We start from the raw sequence: 16,595 nt of genomic DNA on the forward strand, positions 1-16,595 counted from the left end.
CCTAGTCTCCTTTTTCCCCTAACCACTCAGACTCCTCTACCATCTCTTTTCTCTGTCTCCCATCTCATTCAACACTCTTCCATCCGATGTCCTGCCCTACATACTGCTTCCTCCTTTCCCCCCCACACCCGCCCTCTCCCCCTCTTTCCATCTCTCCTATACCTACTTTCCCTCCCATCCCTCCTCCCACCCTCTCTTCTCCGCAACCCTTCCCAGTATAGGTGATAAATCAAGAGCGGGGGACAATAGCGCCGGAGCCAGTCTGGTGAAGGCGTTGAAGAAACCCGATAAAAAAGAGGAAAGGAAAGGGTGAAAAAAAAGAGGAAGAGGAAGAGGAGGCGTTCAAAGCTTCCCACTCCTTTTCTTCCTCCCATAGAGATTCAAACCGTATGTGTGAGTGGAGGGGGAGGAGCTCTGTGTGTGTGTGTGTGTGTGTGTGTGTGTGTGTGTGTGTGTGTGTGTGTGTGATTTTATTCGTATAATCTTTGTCAACCCTTGCTCTCTCTCTCTCTCTCTCTCTCTCTCTCTCTCTCTCTCTCTCTCTCTCTCTCTCTCTCTCTCTCTCTCTCTCTCTCTCTCTCTCTCTCTCTCTCTCTCTCTCTCTCTCTCTCTCTCTCTCTCTCTCTCTCTCTCTCTCTCTCTCTCTCTTGGTTTTGTCTTGTTTGTTATTGCGACGCTTTTCTTTATTTTCATATTTTTTAGTTCTCATCTTACTCCTTATCTTTCTTTTCTTTCCTCTTTCCTCTTCTTTTCTTCATTCTTCCCCCGTTCTCTCTTATCTATTTCTTGTTATCCTCCCTTTTCTTCCTCTTTTTTTTTTCATCGTCCTCGTCCTCGGTGTCTTCCTCCTCCTTCTCCTGCTGCTGCTGCTCTCATTTCTCCTTTTTCTCTCTCTCCGCCCTTTTTCACTCTTTTTTTTTCTTTGTCCCGTCACTTGTCTTCCATTTTTCTGCGAGTGTTCCCTGCGACCTCTCCTTCGTTTTTCTTTGCTCTCTCTCTCTCTCTCTCTCTCTCTCTCTCTCTCTCTCTCTCTCTCTCTCTCTCTCTCTCTCTCTCTCTCTCTCTCTCTCTCTCTCTCTCTCTCTCTCTCTCTCTCTCTCTCTCTCTCTCTCTCTCTCTCTCTCTCTCTCTCTCTCTCTCTCTCTCTCTCACCACACAGAAGGCACCCACCTACCCCCCTTTCTCCCCTCCTCCCCCCACCCCTCCACAGTCGTCGCCATCTACACATGTTTCATATTTTATTCGCACGTCAAATGCATAAATAAAGCGATTTCCATTTTTTTCCCCCTCAGTCCCGGCGCGTAAGTTTCCCTTTGGTCGGCTGGAGAATTTAACAAATGGCGAATGACGTCACGGCGGGTGATAAATCAACATCAGCTCAACAAAACGACGCGGACGAACGCTACACACACACACACACACACACACACACACACACAGGGAGAAAAGGAGGGAGGGAAAAAAATAATATAACTACCACCCTCAGAATTTTTTTTTATATATAGGAGTGAATGCATTATATATATACAAATGTGGGGTTTTTTTCAAGCCTTCACTTTAAATTTTATACTTTACCCGGACATATGAGGTCTTTTGAATCTGGTGTGTGTGTGTGTGTGTGTGTGTGTGTGTGTGTGTGTGTGTGTGTGTGTGTGTGTGTGTGTTTACGGGTGAAGAAGAAAGTATAACATAACAGGAGACAACGGAAATAAAGAAGAAGGAAAAGATAATAATTAGGAAAAGGCAGGAAGGAAGGAAGGAAAGGGTGAGACAGAGATGTAATAGAGACGCAACTAGAGCAGAATGAAAGAAAAGAGAAGAGAAAAAAAAGTGAGGGAAAGGGATATAAGGAGAAGGATGAGACAACTAAAAGCAAAGCAAAAAGAATAGTGTGATAGGAGGTGAAGCAGGAGGAGGAACAGAAAGAGGAAGAGGAGGAAGACTAACTGAAGCAATATGGAATAGAGGATTGGTAAGAGAAGAGGAAGGAGAGAAGGGAAGGGGTAAAGGAGAAAAAAAGAGGAGGTGGAGGAGGAGGAGGAGGAGGAGGAGGAGAGGGTGACAGAGAAAGAAAGCGAGGGCAAGATGAAAAGGGGAAGGGGTATGGCAGAAGAAGGAAGAGTTGGAGGAGGAGGAGGAGGAGGAGGAGGAGAGGGTGACAGAGAAAGAAAGCGAGGGCAAGATGAAAAGGGGAAGGGGTATGGCAGAAGAAGGAAGAGTTGGAGGAGGAGGAAAAGGAGGAGGAACAGTTTGATCTGAAGAAAGTTAAGGAAAGATATGGGAAAGGAAAGGGGAAGAAAGGAAGGGAAGGGAAGGAAAAAAAAAAGAAAAGGAAAGAAAAGGAAAAGGAGGAGAAATGAGATGAAGAAAAATGAAGAGAAGAGAAGGAAAGGGAAGGAAAAAGAAGAGAAAGAAAAAGAAACAGTGCGAAACGAGGAGTGAGAATGTCTAATAGCAAACCAAAGGAAGGGAAAAAAAGAGAAAGGAGGAGGAGGAGGATAGAGGAGGAGGAGGAGGAGGAGGAGGAGGAGGAGGCTGAAGGGAAGGTCGTCAGTGAGGGTCGTGGCGGATGACTTTGGGTGACAAAAAAAGAAAAAAAACGACGAAGAAAAAATATGATAAATTTAATGTCAGAAATACACGTCGCCTTTCACACTTTCGTAACGGCATGAATTTCTGGGAGTGTTATTTTTTTTTCTTTGACTATATGCGCTCTCTCTCTCACCCGTCTTCCTTCCCCTCCACTACGCCACATCCTGAGTCCCTTTGCCTCCCCCACACGTCTCTCCACCTCCTTTCCACTTGGCTTCACCCCTTCCCATCTCTCTCTCTCTCTCTCTCTCTCTCTCTCTCTCTCTCTCTCTCTCTCTCTCTCTCTCTCTCTCTCTCTCTCTCTCTCTCTCTCTCTCTCTCTCTCTCTCTCTCTCTCTCTCTCTCTGCCGCCGTATTTCTAGTCGTTTTTCTTCCTTTCCCTCTTCTTTTTCATCATCACCATCATCATCATCAACATCAACATCGTCAAATCCTTATCAGCATTTTTTTCTACCCTCATCATCATAATCATCATCATTTTTCCTTTTTATTCATTCCTTTACTTCTTTTTTTCTTCCCTTTCATCTCTTCCTTTTCTTTTCTTCTTTTTCATCTCTTCTTTTTTCCCACTCTTTTCCCCTCCTCCTTTTTTCCCCTTTCTTTTCCCCTCCTCCTTTTTTTCCCACTATTTTCCCCTCCTCCTTTTTTCCCCTCTCTTTTCCCCTCTTCTTTTTTTCTCTTCTTCTTTCTCCTCTCCGCCAGTCTCCTCTCATCTCGTCTTGTTCCATGTGCTGTCCTCTCCTCTCCTTTATTTTCCTCAACCATATTCTCTCCTTTCCTCTCCTCCTCCTTCCCTTTCTCTCCCCTGCCCGCGCCGCCACCTTCACCTTGCTTCCCCTCCCGCCTGTCACTCTCCCTCACAGCCTCACCATCAATAAATGAGTTGATTCCAAACTTCCTTGAAATGCCGCAATGGATCCCTTAGACGGCGCCTGGAACTTAGTTAGACGATTCCCCCTCGTCATCTTCCCCTTACTATCTTCATCTACTACCATTCCCCTCTTCATCTATCCGTTTCTTTCCTTATCTGCCATTCCCTTCTTCATCTTCCCCTTCCTATATTCATCTGCCATTCCCTTCTTCATCTTCCCCTTCCTATCTTTACCTGCCATTCCTCTCTTCATCTATTCCCTTCCTCTCTTTATCAATCTTTATCCCCTTTCCCCCCTTATGTATTGTTCCCTCGTCATCTCCCCCTTTCTTTTTTTCCATCTACCTTTTCCCTTTTCGTCTCTCTCTTTCCTTCCTACTTACCGTTCCCCTCTACATGTTCACCTTCCGGGGTTTTTTTCTTCACCTTTTGTTATCTACCATTCCTCTTTTCGTACCTCCTTTCTTTTCCTTATCAGCTTCTTCTTTTCTCATTTACCGCGTCCTTCTTCAAATCATTAGTTTCTTATCTCATTTATACCTCTTCTACTTCCTCATCTTCCCTTCGTCCTCTCTATCTACTTTTCCCCTCTTTTATACACCATTCCTTTCCTTTTCTTCCTTGCTCTTCCTCCTCTCCCCATTCTCTTCATTATATTTCCGTTCTTTTCCTCTCCTTTCCTTTCCCCCTTTATTCTTCATCTACTTCTCCCTTTCTTTATTTCCCCTTCCATTCTCCTCCTCCTCTCTCGCCCTCTGTTTTTTTTTTTTTCCCTAAGCGGTTTCAATACCAATGCGGATTCTTGTCTGTCCTATCGTTATTTATTTCGCGGTGTTGGTTCTGTTCTACCATTAGAGTTGCTGCTTGTCTTAATGTATATATTTTGTCTCTTCTTATTTTACCGCTCGTTCCATGTTTCCTTTCCAATAATCTTCATTCTGTTCAGTTTTTCAGGAGTTGCAGACTGTTAGACCATTTTTCCATCTTCCAGTCGCCCAGTTTCTTACATATCTTATCTTGTATCTTATATTTATTCTTTCAAAACCTCTATACTAACATTATTCCCACATTTTCCTGCTGCTGAGTCTGTCTATCTTCCCTATTCCTCCCATCCTTACATTTCAACACGTTTCCACACCAATTTCCTCTTTCTTCTAATCCTCTTTACCATTTTTCCCAACCTTCATGCCCCCTCCCCCTCGTCCTCCCTCGAAGCAGGCGTGAGCGGTCTCTTTTATACTCCTTCAGCCCTGGTCTTCGCCATCGCCTTCGCCGCCTTCGCCTTCTTTTCCGTCTTATCTGTTCCCTCGTCAGCCATCAAAGAGAGCTAGGCCACCGTTGCCGCCCTTTCTACCTCGCCAGTTGTTAGCATTTCCCTCTTTTCCCCTTCCCTTTCTCCTCTTCTCTGTTCCGAATTTTCCCCATAACCACTTTTTCTTCCTTTCCCAGGCATCCTCTTCCGACTGTTTGTTTATATTTCCCCTTCTTTCCTTCCTCTCTTCTGTCCTACTCCCCTCTTTCCCTTTATCGACATTTTTCGCATTTCCATTTCTCCCCTTTTCCCGCATCCCTTTCCCCACTGTTTGGTTACCTTTCCCCCTCCTTTACTTCCCCTCTTCTCCCCTTCTGTTATCTTTTTCCGCTTGCTCCCATATCATCTTTTACTATCTGCTTATCTTTCTTCTCCCTTCCTACTTTTTTTCTCCCATTCCCTCCTCTTTTCCCTTCCCTCTGTATCCCTTTTCTTCGGCAGAGCAGTCCCTTTACCGTCCTCCAAGCAATCTACTCCATATCTTATTCTCTTTGATCGTCTATAAGGAGTAACTTTAATAAGACCTTACCGGGCGTGGCGGGCTATAGAAAGCCACGAGCCGCGTTCACTAAACTGCCGCGGGAACACACTCTGGCAGACGGACGAGCCGGGAACACAGGGGTAAGGAGAGAGCTTTGACAGGCCTTAATCCGACCAGCCTTTTAATACTTCCCTGGGTTATAAAAGAGCGAAATTTTTTGACTCCATCACTTCCCATGTCATTGCCCTACGACTTTAAGAGACAGGGCGGACGGACGAACAGGAAACATAGTACCATGGAAGGAAACTTTATATGGTTACTTTCTACCGGCACATTATTCCTCCTTGCCGTCTAAAAAGGAAAAAACAGACCCCATCACCCGTCCTATCCTTGCCATAATATTAAAGAGTTTTAGGATGGAGCGCTTTTGATCTTGTGTATGTGGAAAAAGGTGTTCATTAGGTCTCTCAACACATGAAATCTTCCGAACGTTATACAAGAGAGAAAACTGGACCCAATCACCTTCCCTGTCCTTATCCTTCTACAGGCCTAAAACAGAGTGTTTAAAAAGTGTCCCTTCGTCATTCTGGTTCAATTAAGATAAAACTGGCTATATGTTTAAAAAGTATTTCTCTTTCTCCGGTCTAAGAAAGATTTTATAGTTTTGTTTGAGAAGTTCTTTTCATTGAGGTATAACAGTGTTTGTGGTTGTTTTAGAAAGTGTCGTTCCATCATTACTGTTTAAGGCAGCGTTGCGGGTCGTGTTTAAAAAGCTTCCCTCTGTTCTACGGGTGTAAGACAGACTGGTGACGCCCGTTTGTGGGTGAAGTGTCCCGCCTTTGTGATCCCGCGTGGGTGGCTCGGAGTGGCGCTCAGAGGTGTGCCTCGTTAATTATGAATGGCGTGGAGGCCTTTTAAAGTGATGTACCTCGGCGGTGTTGTTCATTAACGAGCCGACTGATCCACGCCCCCCCCTGCCCCCCACCACCCCAGCCTTGTGTGATAATCAAGTAGAGCACACATACAAAGGTAAACACACACACACACACACACACACACACACACACACACACACACACACACACACACACATTAAGAACCACTTTTATCAGATATTCCTTATTTTCTTCGCCCTATTCACTGGCTGTTGCACTGTCACGTAACCCATGAGGCATGCATTCTACGTATGCAGCTGTGAATCATTGACACTACTGCACTCCATGCAACCTCAAAGATTACAGTATAAAATAAAGAGTAAAAATATTACTGTAGAAATTATGACCAAACTGTGTACAGCGTCCTCATTAAAATATACCCTCAAAAACTGACCCATCTTGTCATTAATTGAGGCTGTCACAATCCTTAATCATAAAAAGTTAAAAAAAAAAATTATTGACAAATCAGAGCGAAGGCAAACTTTTTCTCAGAACACGCTCAGCTTAAATGAGGCGGACAGTGAACAGCAAAGGAGAACCGCGGCGAACATGTTGATTCCGCCGATAAAGGGAATCAGAGCCCTTTTATTCTCTCTCTCTCTCTCTCTCTCTCTCTCTCTCTCTCTCTCTCTCTCTCTCTCTCTCTCTCTCTCTCTCTCTCTCTCTCTCTCTCTCTCTCTCTCTCTCTCTCTCTCTCTCTCTCTCTCTCTCTCTCTCTCTCTCTCTCTCTCTCTCTCTCTCTCTCTCTCTCTCTCTCTCTCTCTCTCTCTCTCTCATTGCACGAGAAAACACAGGAAAAAGCGCAAATAAGCAAACATGGCTGACCTAACTCACAAAAGAGAGAGAGAGAGAGAGAGAATCCTTTCATCTATTCTTTCCATGTATCCCTTCCAGTACACCCATGATACCCACTGATACACTTACTCACTCACATGCACTTACTCATCACTAACACGCTTACTTCTCAGCAGGTAAGTATCAACAGCAGGTGCGGGTAAGCAGGTGCAGCAACAGCCAATCACTCACCTGTAAAGAAATATAAACACCTGGTCAGCTTTTTCTTCGTATTGTTTTTCTCCATTTCGCTCATATAAAAGTCAAAATAGATGAAGGTGATAGAGGCGTCATATCTAAATCCCGAATGAAAGGACATATTATAGCCTAATCTAATCGTTCTTAGACTCCACGTTTATATTAGTGTTCATTATCTCAAGTTCAAGGCAGCCTGATAACTCTTTTTTTTCAATATTAGCTAACTATTCCCGACCGTTTAACCTTCAATATACTGCAAACGAGGAAGGACAAAGAGAACGTCTTTAAACAAGTTGCTGTTATTCTGTTGTTAACAATCACTCACAGTCACCAAACAATACATAGAATTCTACATTACTACAACATTCCCCTCTAGATGCCTCTATAAACCCACTTTGATGCTGCATTTTTCCTTTCTATCTTACAGTAAAGGTGGGAGCGCAGGGGCGTATAAAAAAAAAGATAAAGATATAAAAGCCGCTATATTGCCGCTCCTACAAAGATGAAAGAGAAAGTACTCGTGGGCGTAGTCAGAGGCACCGTACCCCTGAGAACACCTGGGCCACCCCTTCACCTGCGCCTACCTGTCCTCCTTCTACCTGGCCTCTTACCTCCTGCCTACATTGCCCGCTGACCTGCATCCTTAGAAACATAATAACATCTTCCCTCTTCGTGCTCCAGTTATCCTGCATTACGCTCAGGTGGTTGATATTTGCTCTCATATTTTATTACTCTCTCTCTCTCTCTCTCTCTCTCTCTCTCTCTCTCTCTCTCTCTCTCTCTCTCTCTCTCTCTCTCTCTCTCTCTCTCTCTCTCTCTCTCTCTCTCTCTCTCTCTCTCTCTCTCTCTCTCTCTCTCTCTCTCTCTCTCTCTCTCTCTCTCTCTCTCTCTCTCTCTCTCTCTCTCTCTCTCTCTCTCTCGGCCCCACACGGACGTTTACCCTCAAACATGCAATATCGAGCCTCCGCTGCATGGCCGAGCATCAGTCACTCGCTGGTAATCAACGCTCGTTTTGTCATTATTCTCCTTCATGATGTGACGGGAGGAAGGGAGGGAGGGAAAGGAGGAGGGGGGGGGTGAGGAGAGAGGGACGGAAGGCAGGGAGGGAAAGAGGGAGGGAGGGAATAATGAAGGAAGCAAGAAAGGGTGTTCGACTTTTTCGTGATGTAGGTCATTTCTCTCTCTCTCTCTCTCTCTCTCTCTCTCTCTCTCTCTCTCTCTCTCTCTCTCTCTCTCTCTCTCTCTCTCTCTCTCTCTCTCTTCGGACACAGAAAAGGCTATAATCATACAAAACACCGAGAAATCTTCCTCAGTGATGCCAGTATTCTTGTTATGATAGATGGTGGTTTCAGACTTATATTAAGCGTTGGCTGATGTAAATATTATCCCACATTTTGCTCTTATTTCCTTTTATACTTTCCTCAAGTCTCCTCTCCTCTCCTCACTTTTATTATTTTTCTTCTATGCTCTCTCCACTTTCCTCTCTCTCTCTCTCTCACCATTTTCTCTGATTTCCCGTCTTCTCTTTGCTCCTCTTCCCTCTTTTGACTCGCATATTCATTTAGTCAAATTTTCAAGAAGACTCATTCGCACCTCCTCGCCATGTAGTGCTTAGCCAAGATGCCCGTCAAGTTACTGTTACATGTATCGTAAGTAATGGTAAGATTCACCTCTACCTACCTATGCCTACCTGTCTAGCCTTCAAATATATACAAACACACAGACGTGCATGCATACAAATCACCATCATCATCATCATCAGTTCACAGCAGGATAAAGGTTCTTCCTAACGAATATTTGCAAAAAGGCGACCCGAAATATTTCAAGAATTACCAAACAACTAGTTAATCTCATTGCCCTATATTTTTTTACTAAGACAATCACAAATACTCGTAGAATAAGTGCAACTCTCCATTGATTCTTACGAGCCTAAAAACACGCTGGAGTTTGTATTGCTCAACAAATGACTAAATACAAGCATACTGACACATGCACACCCTTCCTCACCTCCCCACCACCCAGCTCACCTCACCTCAGCCCACCTCGCCTCGCCTCACGCTGGGTAATGTGCTTGTTGAATAACTGTTCCCTTCTACGGGTCGACTCCAGCTTGAGACTAATGAGATTACGGGAATTATCTTACGGGGCGCCGAGTGTCTCCCCACCACAGCCCGCAGAGGCTTTAAGGGTGAGGGTTCCGGCGGCGCCCTGTGGCACTCCGGACCTTATGGGGGCGCGGGGATGGCACTGTTTCGACCCTAAAATCAGGCACACTCGAGGCGGACGTTCACTTACAACCAAATCACAGAGCACTTTGTATGATTGCGCTTCTTGCTGGCATGAGTCCTTTCTCCACCCCCCCCCCCCCGCCCCCCACTCTCTCTCTCTCTCTCTCTCTCTCTCTCTCTCTCTCTCTCTCTCTCTCTCTCTCTCTCTCTCTCTCTCTCTCTCTCTCTCTCTCTCTCTCTCTCTCTCTCTCTCTCTCTCTCTCTCTCTCTCTCTCTCTCTCTCTCTCTCTCTCTCTCTTCTTCTTCTTCTTCTTCTTCTTCTTCTTCTTCTTCTTCTTCTTCTTCTTCCTTTTCTACCTCTCTCCGATGCACTCTACTCCTCTCCTACTGCACCTCTTCCTTTTTATGTTCTTCAACATCCTTTTCTTTCCTAATCCTCCACATTTTTCGTGTTTTTTCGTTTATTCGCTTTTTTTGTATTTCTCTTTCAATTTCACTTTTTGTCATTTTCATCTTATTTAGTTTCTCTATCCTCTTTCTTTTCCTCCTCCTCTTCGATATTCCTTACCTTTTACATTTTCTTTCGTCTTCCTTCTTTCGTATTTTCTTTTCACTTCATATTCATCTCTCTCAATGTCTCCTATGGTCTTTTCTTTTTCTCTCGCGTTTATTCGTTGACTGTTGTTAATTTTTTTTTATTTCCTGTCACCTTCCAACAGTCATTTGTTTCCAGTTTCCAGTTTGTTCTTATTTTCTACGCATTTAATATTATATTATCGGTGGGGTCTCAATTGTCTATTCTCCTATCTTTCAGTATCGATGATTTAAGTTTTAAAGTTAGTTTAAAGCGGCGAATGTCATGTTAGTGCTTCTTGTTTTTTATTTTATAATATTTTCTTTCCTAAATTTTCCTCTTCCTTAGTTTTCTTGATGTCGGGTGACGGCCCATGAAGAGGGAGTAGACAAACTGGCTATATCAGCTAGCGCCAACGAAGTCGGTCTGTCGACGAGGACTGGCACGTCTCTGTTTCGTTGTTGTTGCTGTTGTTGTCTGTCATAGTTAATCTATATTTGGTCAAGCTCTAATGTTTCTTTTTTTTCGAAATAATAGTTAAATTCTCTAGGTATGTAAGCTGAGGCAGGTAAAAATAATGAAAAGAATTAATGAAAAAAAAAACAGAAAGAAATGAACGAACGGAGGAACGAAAACGAGAGATAAGAAACCAACTAAGTGACTAACAAACATGAAACAAGAAAAATAACGGAGGATGAAACAAATTAATAGCTAAAAAATGAAAATATGTAAACACACACACACACACACACACACACACACACACACACACACACACACACACACACACACACACACACACACATGCAATCCGAATATCCATGGCGGAAAGCAGTGTAATGTCCCTCCTTCTTCTCCTCCTCCTCCTCCTCCTCCCCTTTCCTCACCTTTTGTCACTCAACCTACGCATCAATGTGTGTGTGTGTGTGTGTGTGTGTGTGTGTGTGTGTGTGTGTGTGTGTGTGTGTGTGTGTGTGTGTGTGTGTGTGTGTGTGTGTGTGTTGTTCCTCCGTGTCGTGGCGGCGGTAGTGATGTGTGAGAGAGGCGACGCGTGCTGTGGAGGCGCCGAGATTCCTCTCTTATTAAATTATTGAAGTGCCATTCCGCTGTGCCCTCGCTGTGTTGGCTCAGGTAAATACTTCCCGGATAAAATTATTCCAACCTTTTTCGCTTCTCTACCGCCAAGGGAAAAAAAAAATTTCTTTTTTTATTATGCACGGAGCCGGTGAATGAATGCTTTACGGAGGATAAAACTGATGAATTCCTCCGGCGTGTGACCATTCTCGGAAACACGCAAACACGTAAAAAGCGATCTAGTGTAGACATTTAACGATGAAATAACTCCCACTTTCTATGTACCACGAAGAGATCTTTTTTATTCAAGGTGGAAATCTTTAAGAATTCATTGCTAATGAATTTCTTTTGTGCGTTACTATTCAAGGATGTATGTACTCGCAATAAGAAAACTTCTCTTATAATCTCCTTTTATTATTACTATCATTAGTAGTGTTGGGGCCCATGAGAGGGCATCAAGCAAAAATAAAAAATAAATCATTTAGGCCCAGACCCAGAGTCCCCTCGATGAACAGATGTGTATCTCAAAATGCAATAAAGAAAATTAAGGAAAAGAATAAAAAGAAAAAGGGGGAAGGCGACAAAATTAATGTATAATGTGTTAACATGTGGGTGTTGACATTTGCTGGTGTGATAATTCCTGACTCCTCAGTTGAGAGGTGCTGAAAAAGGCCTTATTGTTATGCTCCCGAGCCTACCTCCTTGTTGGTGGGCTCGTCTTCGGACAATGCAATGCCATTGATGTTACCTCTTTCCCGAGACATTACGAGCTAAACAAAACATCTGCAAAAAGCACCTGGCTACACCTGCGTGATATTTTTTTCATCACGTGTAGGCTTATACTTGCCGATGTGTATTATTCCAACCATCTCGTTTCTGTGCCGATAAGTCTTTTTATAGGTAGGGTAAAGTCTGCATGAAGTTATGGAATATTTTGTGGGTAACTCATTATTTTTTAACTTGTGACCATTCAGGAAACAGGCACACAAACTACAGTACGGTGTAAACCTTCTTCAGTACAATCATTGTACCTTTTTTTTACATTTTATGTGTACAATAAGAAAAGTTGAGGTCATTGCAAATGCATTCCTTTTGCGTGTGACCATTCAAAGGAAGATTACGTATACAATGGAAGGCAGATACGTACCGGATGAAATGATTCCACTCTTCTCTTTCTGTACCGACAAGACATTTATTTGAAGAATGGAAAATTTGCATGAAATCAACGTTTTGTGGATGAACGTAATGAATGTAAAAAAAAACTGTTCTAGAAGACACAACCACACAAATTATTTCCTAAATAATATCATTCCAACCTTATTATACAGTACTAACCAGAAGATATGTTTTACTGAAGATGAAATCTGGATGAAGTCAATGAATGTTTACCGATCTGACTTACGAATACTTTCCACACGACCAATCTAAAGGCACCCAAACACATAAAATACACTCTGGATAACACTGTTCTAACCCTTTCTCTTCTGTACCGACAAGAACTTTTTTTTCTGAAGAAAGGTAAAATCTCTGCATGAAGCCGGCGAATGCTCTGCGGATAAAACTAATAAATTTCTTTCGCGTGTGAGAGTTCTCGGAAGTATGTACAATGTGATGTAAATACTTTCCGATAAAATTACAGGCCTATTTTTTACGTACACGAGTTCTGGGAAGCGGAGGGAAGGGTAAATACAGCGTCCTTAAAATTGCCGGAGTTTTGCTTACGAGAATATTAGGAAGTAAAATATCTATACACATTACATTTTCCTCGTGGCTCTCATACACGTGACCGAGTTTATGAAAAGACTTATTCGACACATTTTTCACGGACGGGTTCTTCTTGTATATACTGGGTTTCTGAAAGTTGGAAAGTTTCGTTTAGTCGGCGCATCATCTGTGGTCATATGCCGGAGAGAGACAGAAGGGAAAGGAATTTCTGACTTATGTGCTATTTGTATATCCTACCTTTCACCTGTGTTATTTATCCATGTACACGCCCAGTCTCTTTTACGGGCGAGTTTTACAGTTCATTACACTACGTTTGTGAGCTCGCCAACCGAACACAGAACACGACCAAAACTCCTTGTAGCTCTCGTGTTTGGAGTTGACATAAAAAGAAGGAAATTTTAGGAAACCATACAGGGAATCTCTTTATTAGTATCTGGTATTGAGTAGAAATAACGGATCACTGTGGAGAATATAGTTTGGTTTGGGCGCTTACAATGACTCGGTGTTGGACTGTCGAACTGGCCATACATGTATTGTACACCTGAGTTTACGAAAAGCTTGAATTGACTCACTTTTCACACACTTGTTCTCCTTTTCTGTGTTCCTTCCCTACTCTATCCACTCATCATATTCCTGACCTATACACACAATCTTTTTACCATGCACCTGAGCTTATGAAATACCTAAATTAACACACCATTCACATACAGGTTCTTCGAATTGTTATGTTATTCGTCAAATTGTATGTTCCTTAACCTTATATACATGTAATTATTTTATTATACTCTCATGGCACCTTACACATGCAATCTCTCTTACTTATACCTGAGTTTACGAAAAGCCTGAATTGACTCACTTTTCACACACTTGTTCTCCTTTTCTGTGTTCGTTCCTTACTCTATCCACTCATCATATTCCTGACTTCCTATGTGTTATTGATCCACGCATATCTACCTCTACACACGGTCTCTTTACCATGCACCTGAGCTTATGAAATACCTAAATTAACACACCGTTCACATACAGGTTCTTCGAATTGTTATGTTATTCGACATAATGTATATTCTTTAACCTTATATATATGTATTTTATTATACTTTCATGGCACCTTACACATGCAGTCTCTCTTACTTATACCTAAGTTTACGAAAAGCTTGTTTTGACTCATTAATCGCTACTGGTTCTCCTCTTCAATTCACGTCCATATTAACCGATGAATATTCGTCTATTGTGTAACTCTATATCTCCTGACCCTTCATTACGTGTTTAGTATGCACGGATATACACTACACAGGAACTCTACATGTATTCTTAAAAACGGACTGCTGATAACGCTGAAGCACGACGAGGCACAGGCAGTAATAATAATAATAATAATAATAATAATAATAATAATAATAATAATAATAATAATAATAATAATAATAATAATAATAATAATAATAATAATAATAATAATAATAATAATAATAATAATAATAATAATAATAATAATAATAATAAATACATAAGGAGGAAGAGAAAACAAGTAATACGAACTGATAAAATTACTATTTCGAGAAAAAAAGTTAGTAAGTAGAAGCTACAAAAGAAAGAAAATGTGTTTACTTTAAGCCTGAAATTCTGCATTCATATATTCATTCTTCTTTCCTTTTCCTTAAAAATGTTCTCCTTTTCTCATTTTTCTTACTTCTCTCGCCTTTCTCTTCCTTCTATTTAATTTTCTTTTCTTATTTTTTTTTGCCTAATAACTCTCATTTCTTTGTATCTCTTTTATATTTCAATCTTTTTTTTTTCGTTGTTTTCTTCGTTTAATCTTTCTGTCCATTATTTTTTTGCATTTCTGTAGTTTATCATTCTCCTTTTCACTTCCTTTATACTCCTGTTCGTTTCATATCTCTCTCTCTCTCTCTCTCTCTCTCTCTCTCTCTCTCTCTCTCTCTCTCTCTCTCTCTCTCTCTCTCTCTCTCTCTCTCTCTCTCTCTCTCTCTCTCTCTCTCTCTCTCTCTCTCTCTCTCTCTCTCTCTCTCTCTCTCTCTCTCCTGCCTTTCTACATCCCCTTCTTCATCCCTCCTCCTCCTCCTCCTCCTCCTCCTCCTTCTCCTCCTCCTCCTCCTCCCTGCCTAAGATGAATCAGGAGCAGTAATTGCGCCTTCCAACATGTCCGTCTCCAGTCCAATCTGCGTCATTTAATATCCTCCTCTCCCTCTCGTCCCTTGAACCCCTCGCCGCCGTTATGAGGGGTTCCGCCGAGGCTTCAGGGGCTCCTTTCATATGTCAGTGGGATTTCCTTGCGTTCTGCTCTCCGCCGAAGGTCACGGAGGATCTTTTAGCGAGACTCGGGTGCCTTGAATGGCGGTCGGGTTCTCAGTGTTGAGTGGCACGGGGATGTGATGAGCTTCCGTCTCTACAGCCTCCGCCAAGCTCCGAGGGCCGCAAGGGGCGTGAGGCTTGTCTGAAGTGAACTGTGAACGGACCGCCAATTAACCAACAGGCAGACATCAAGGGAACCATCTATATGAAGCTCTTCGTCTGCGTGCACAGTGGAGCGGAGCAGGGAGGTAGCAGCAGCAGCAGGGCCTCAGTGCCCCAGCAGCGGGAGCCAGCACAAAGGCGGCCAATAATTGAGGTAATAATCGCGCCGAGAGGCACGTCGCCGACACAGCCGTGGCGGGGCGTGTCCGGGGGTGGCCGCAAGTGTCTGCCCGGCTCACCTGCCTGTCGACCTACCGGCGCAGCTGTCCTTCATCACTCCTCGGGGAACAAATTAAGGCGTCATGACTCATCATAAACTTAAGGATTGGATAAAAAAAAATCCAGTCCTTTACCTTTAACCACCACAAAAAAAAACTTTCAAAAACGTTCCGAAACCCTATATCATTCCAGTGTCCAAATCGTCGGTGACAACCTTGGCATATATATGAAAAAAGTCCTTAATTTAACGAATATTTTATTTGTATTTATCCAGCCAGGTAAAGGGTGGGCGCAGCCAGGATGCCCGGCCTGGCCCAGTGCCCGCTGCGCCGCGCCTGTGTGTCCCTTCACTAAGCTACCCGACGGAAGGCGGCTCTAGAGAAACTTCAGTGTGGTAACATTCCCATAAAAATAAAACATATATAATAACAGAGCATAGTTACGATATAATCATTATCTCTCTCTCTCTCTCTCTCTCTCTCTCTCTCTCTCTCTCTCTCTCTCTCTCTCTCTCTCTCTCTCTCTCTCTCTCTCTCTCTCTCTCTCTCTCTCTCTCTCTCTCTCTCTCTCTCTCTCTCTCTCTCTCTCTCTCTCTCTCTCTCTCTCTCTCTCTCTCTCTCTCTCTCTCTCTCTCAACTAAATAGGAATTAATATATTATTCAATCAAATAAATCTATCTGTCTATCTGTTCATCTATCTATACTTATATCTACAGTACCTTTCCTTTCCGTATTCCTCCATACGACCCCTTGAATACACATACATACATATATATATATATATATATATATATATATATATATATATATATATATATATATATATATATATATATATATATATATATATATATGCTATTGACATCAAATCATAATTTATGCTCCCAGCGGACAACAGCAAGCTTTCAGTGGGCCACAAAGGTCCCGGATTAGAGGGAAGAAAGGGTGGAAAAAAAGTGGGTGTGACTCCCGCCGGAGACAACCCTTTGTGCCGCCCACCTGCCCGCCGCTGCTCGTAATTAGGCATCCTTAGGGCGCCGAATACCTTGGCGGTGGATGACGGGCGGTGGGAACTGTG

Source organism: Eriocheir sinensis, chromosome 15 (assembly GCF_024679095.1).
Source record: "Eriocheir sinensis breed Jianghai 21 chromosome 15, ASM2467909v1, whole genome shotgun sequence".
Classification (NCBI taxonomy): domain Eukaryota; kingdom Metazoa; phylum Arthropoda; class Malacostraca; order Decapoda; family Varunidae; genus Eriocheir; species Eriocheir sinensis.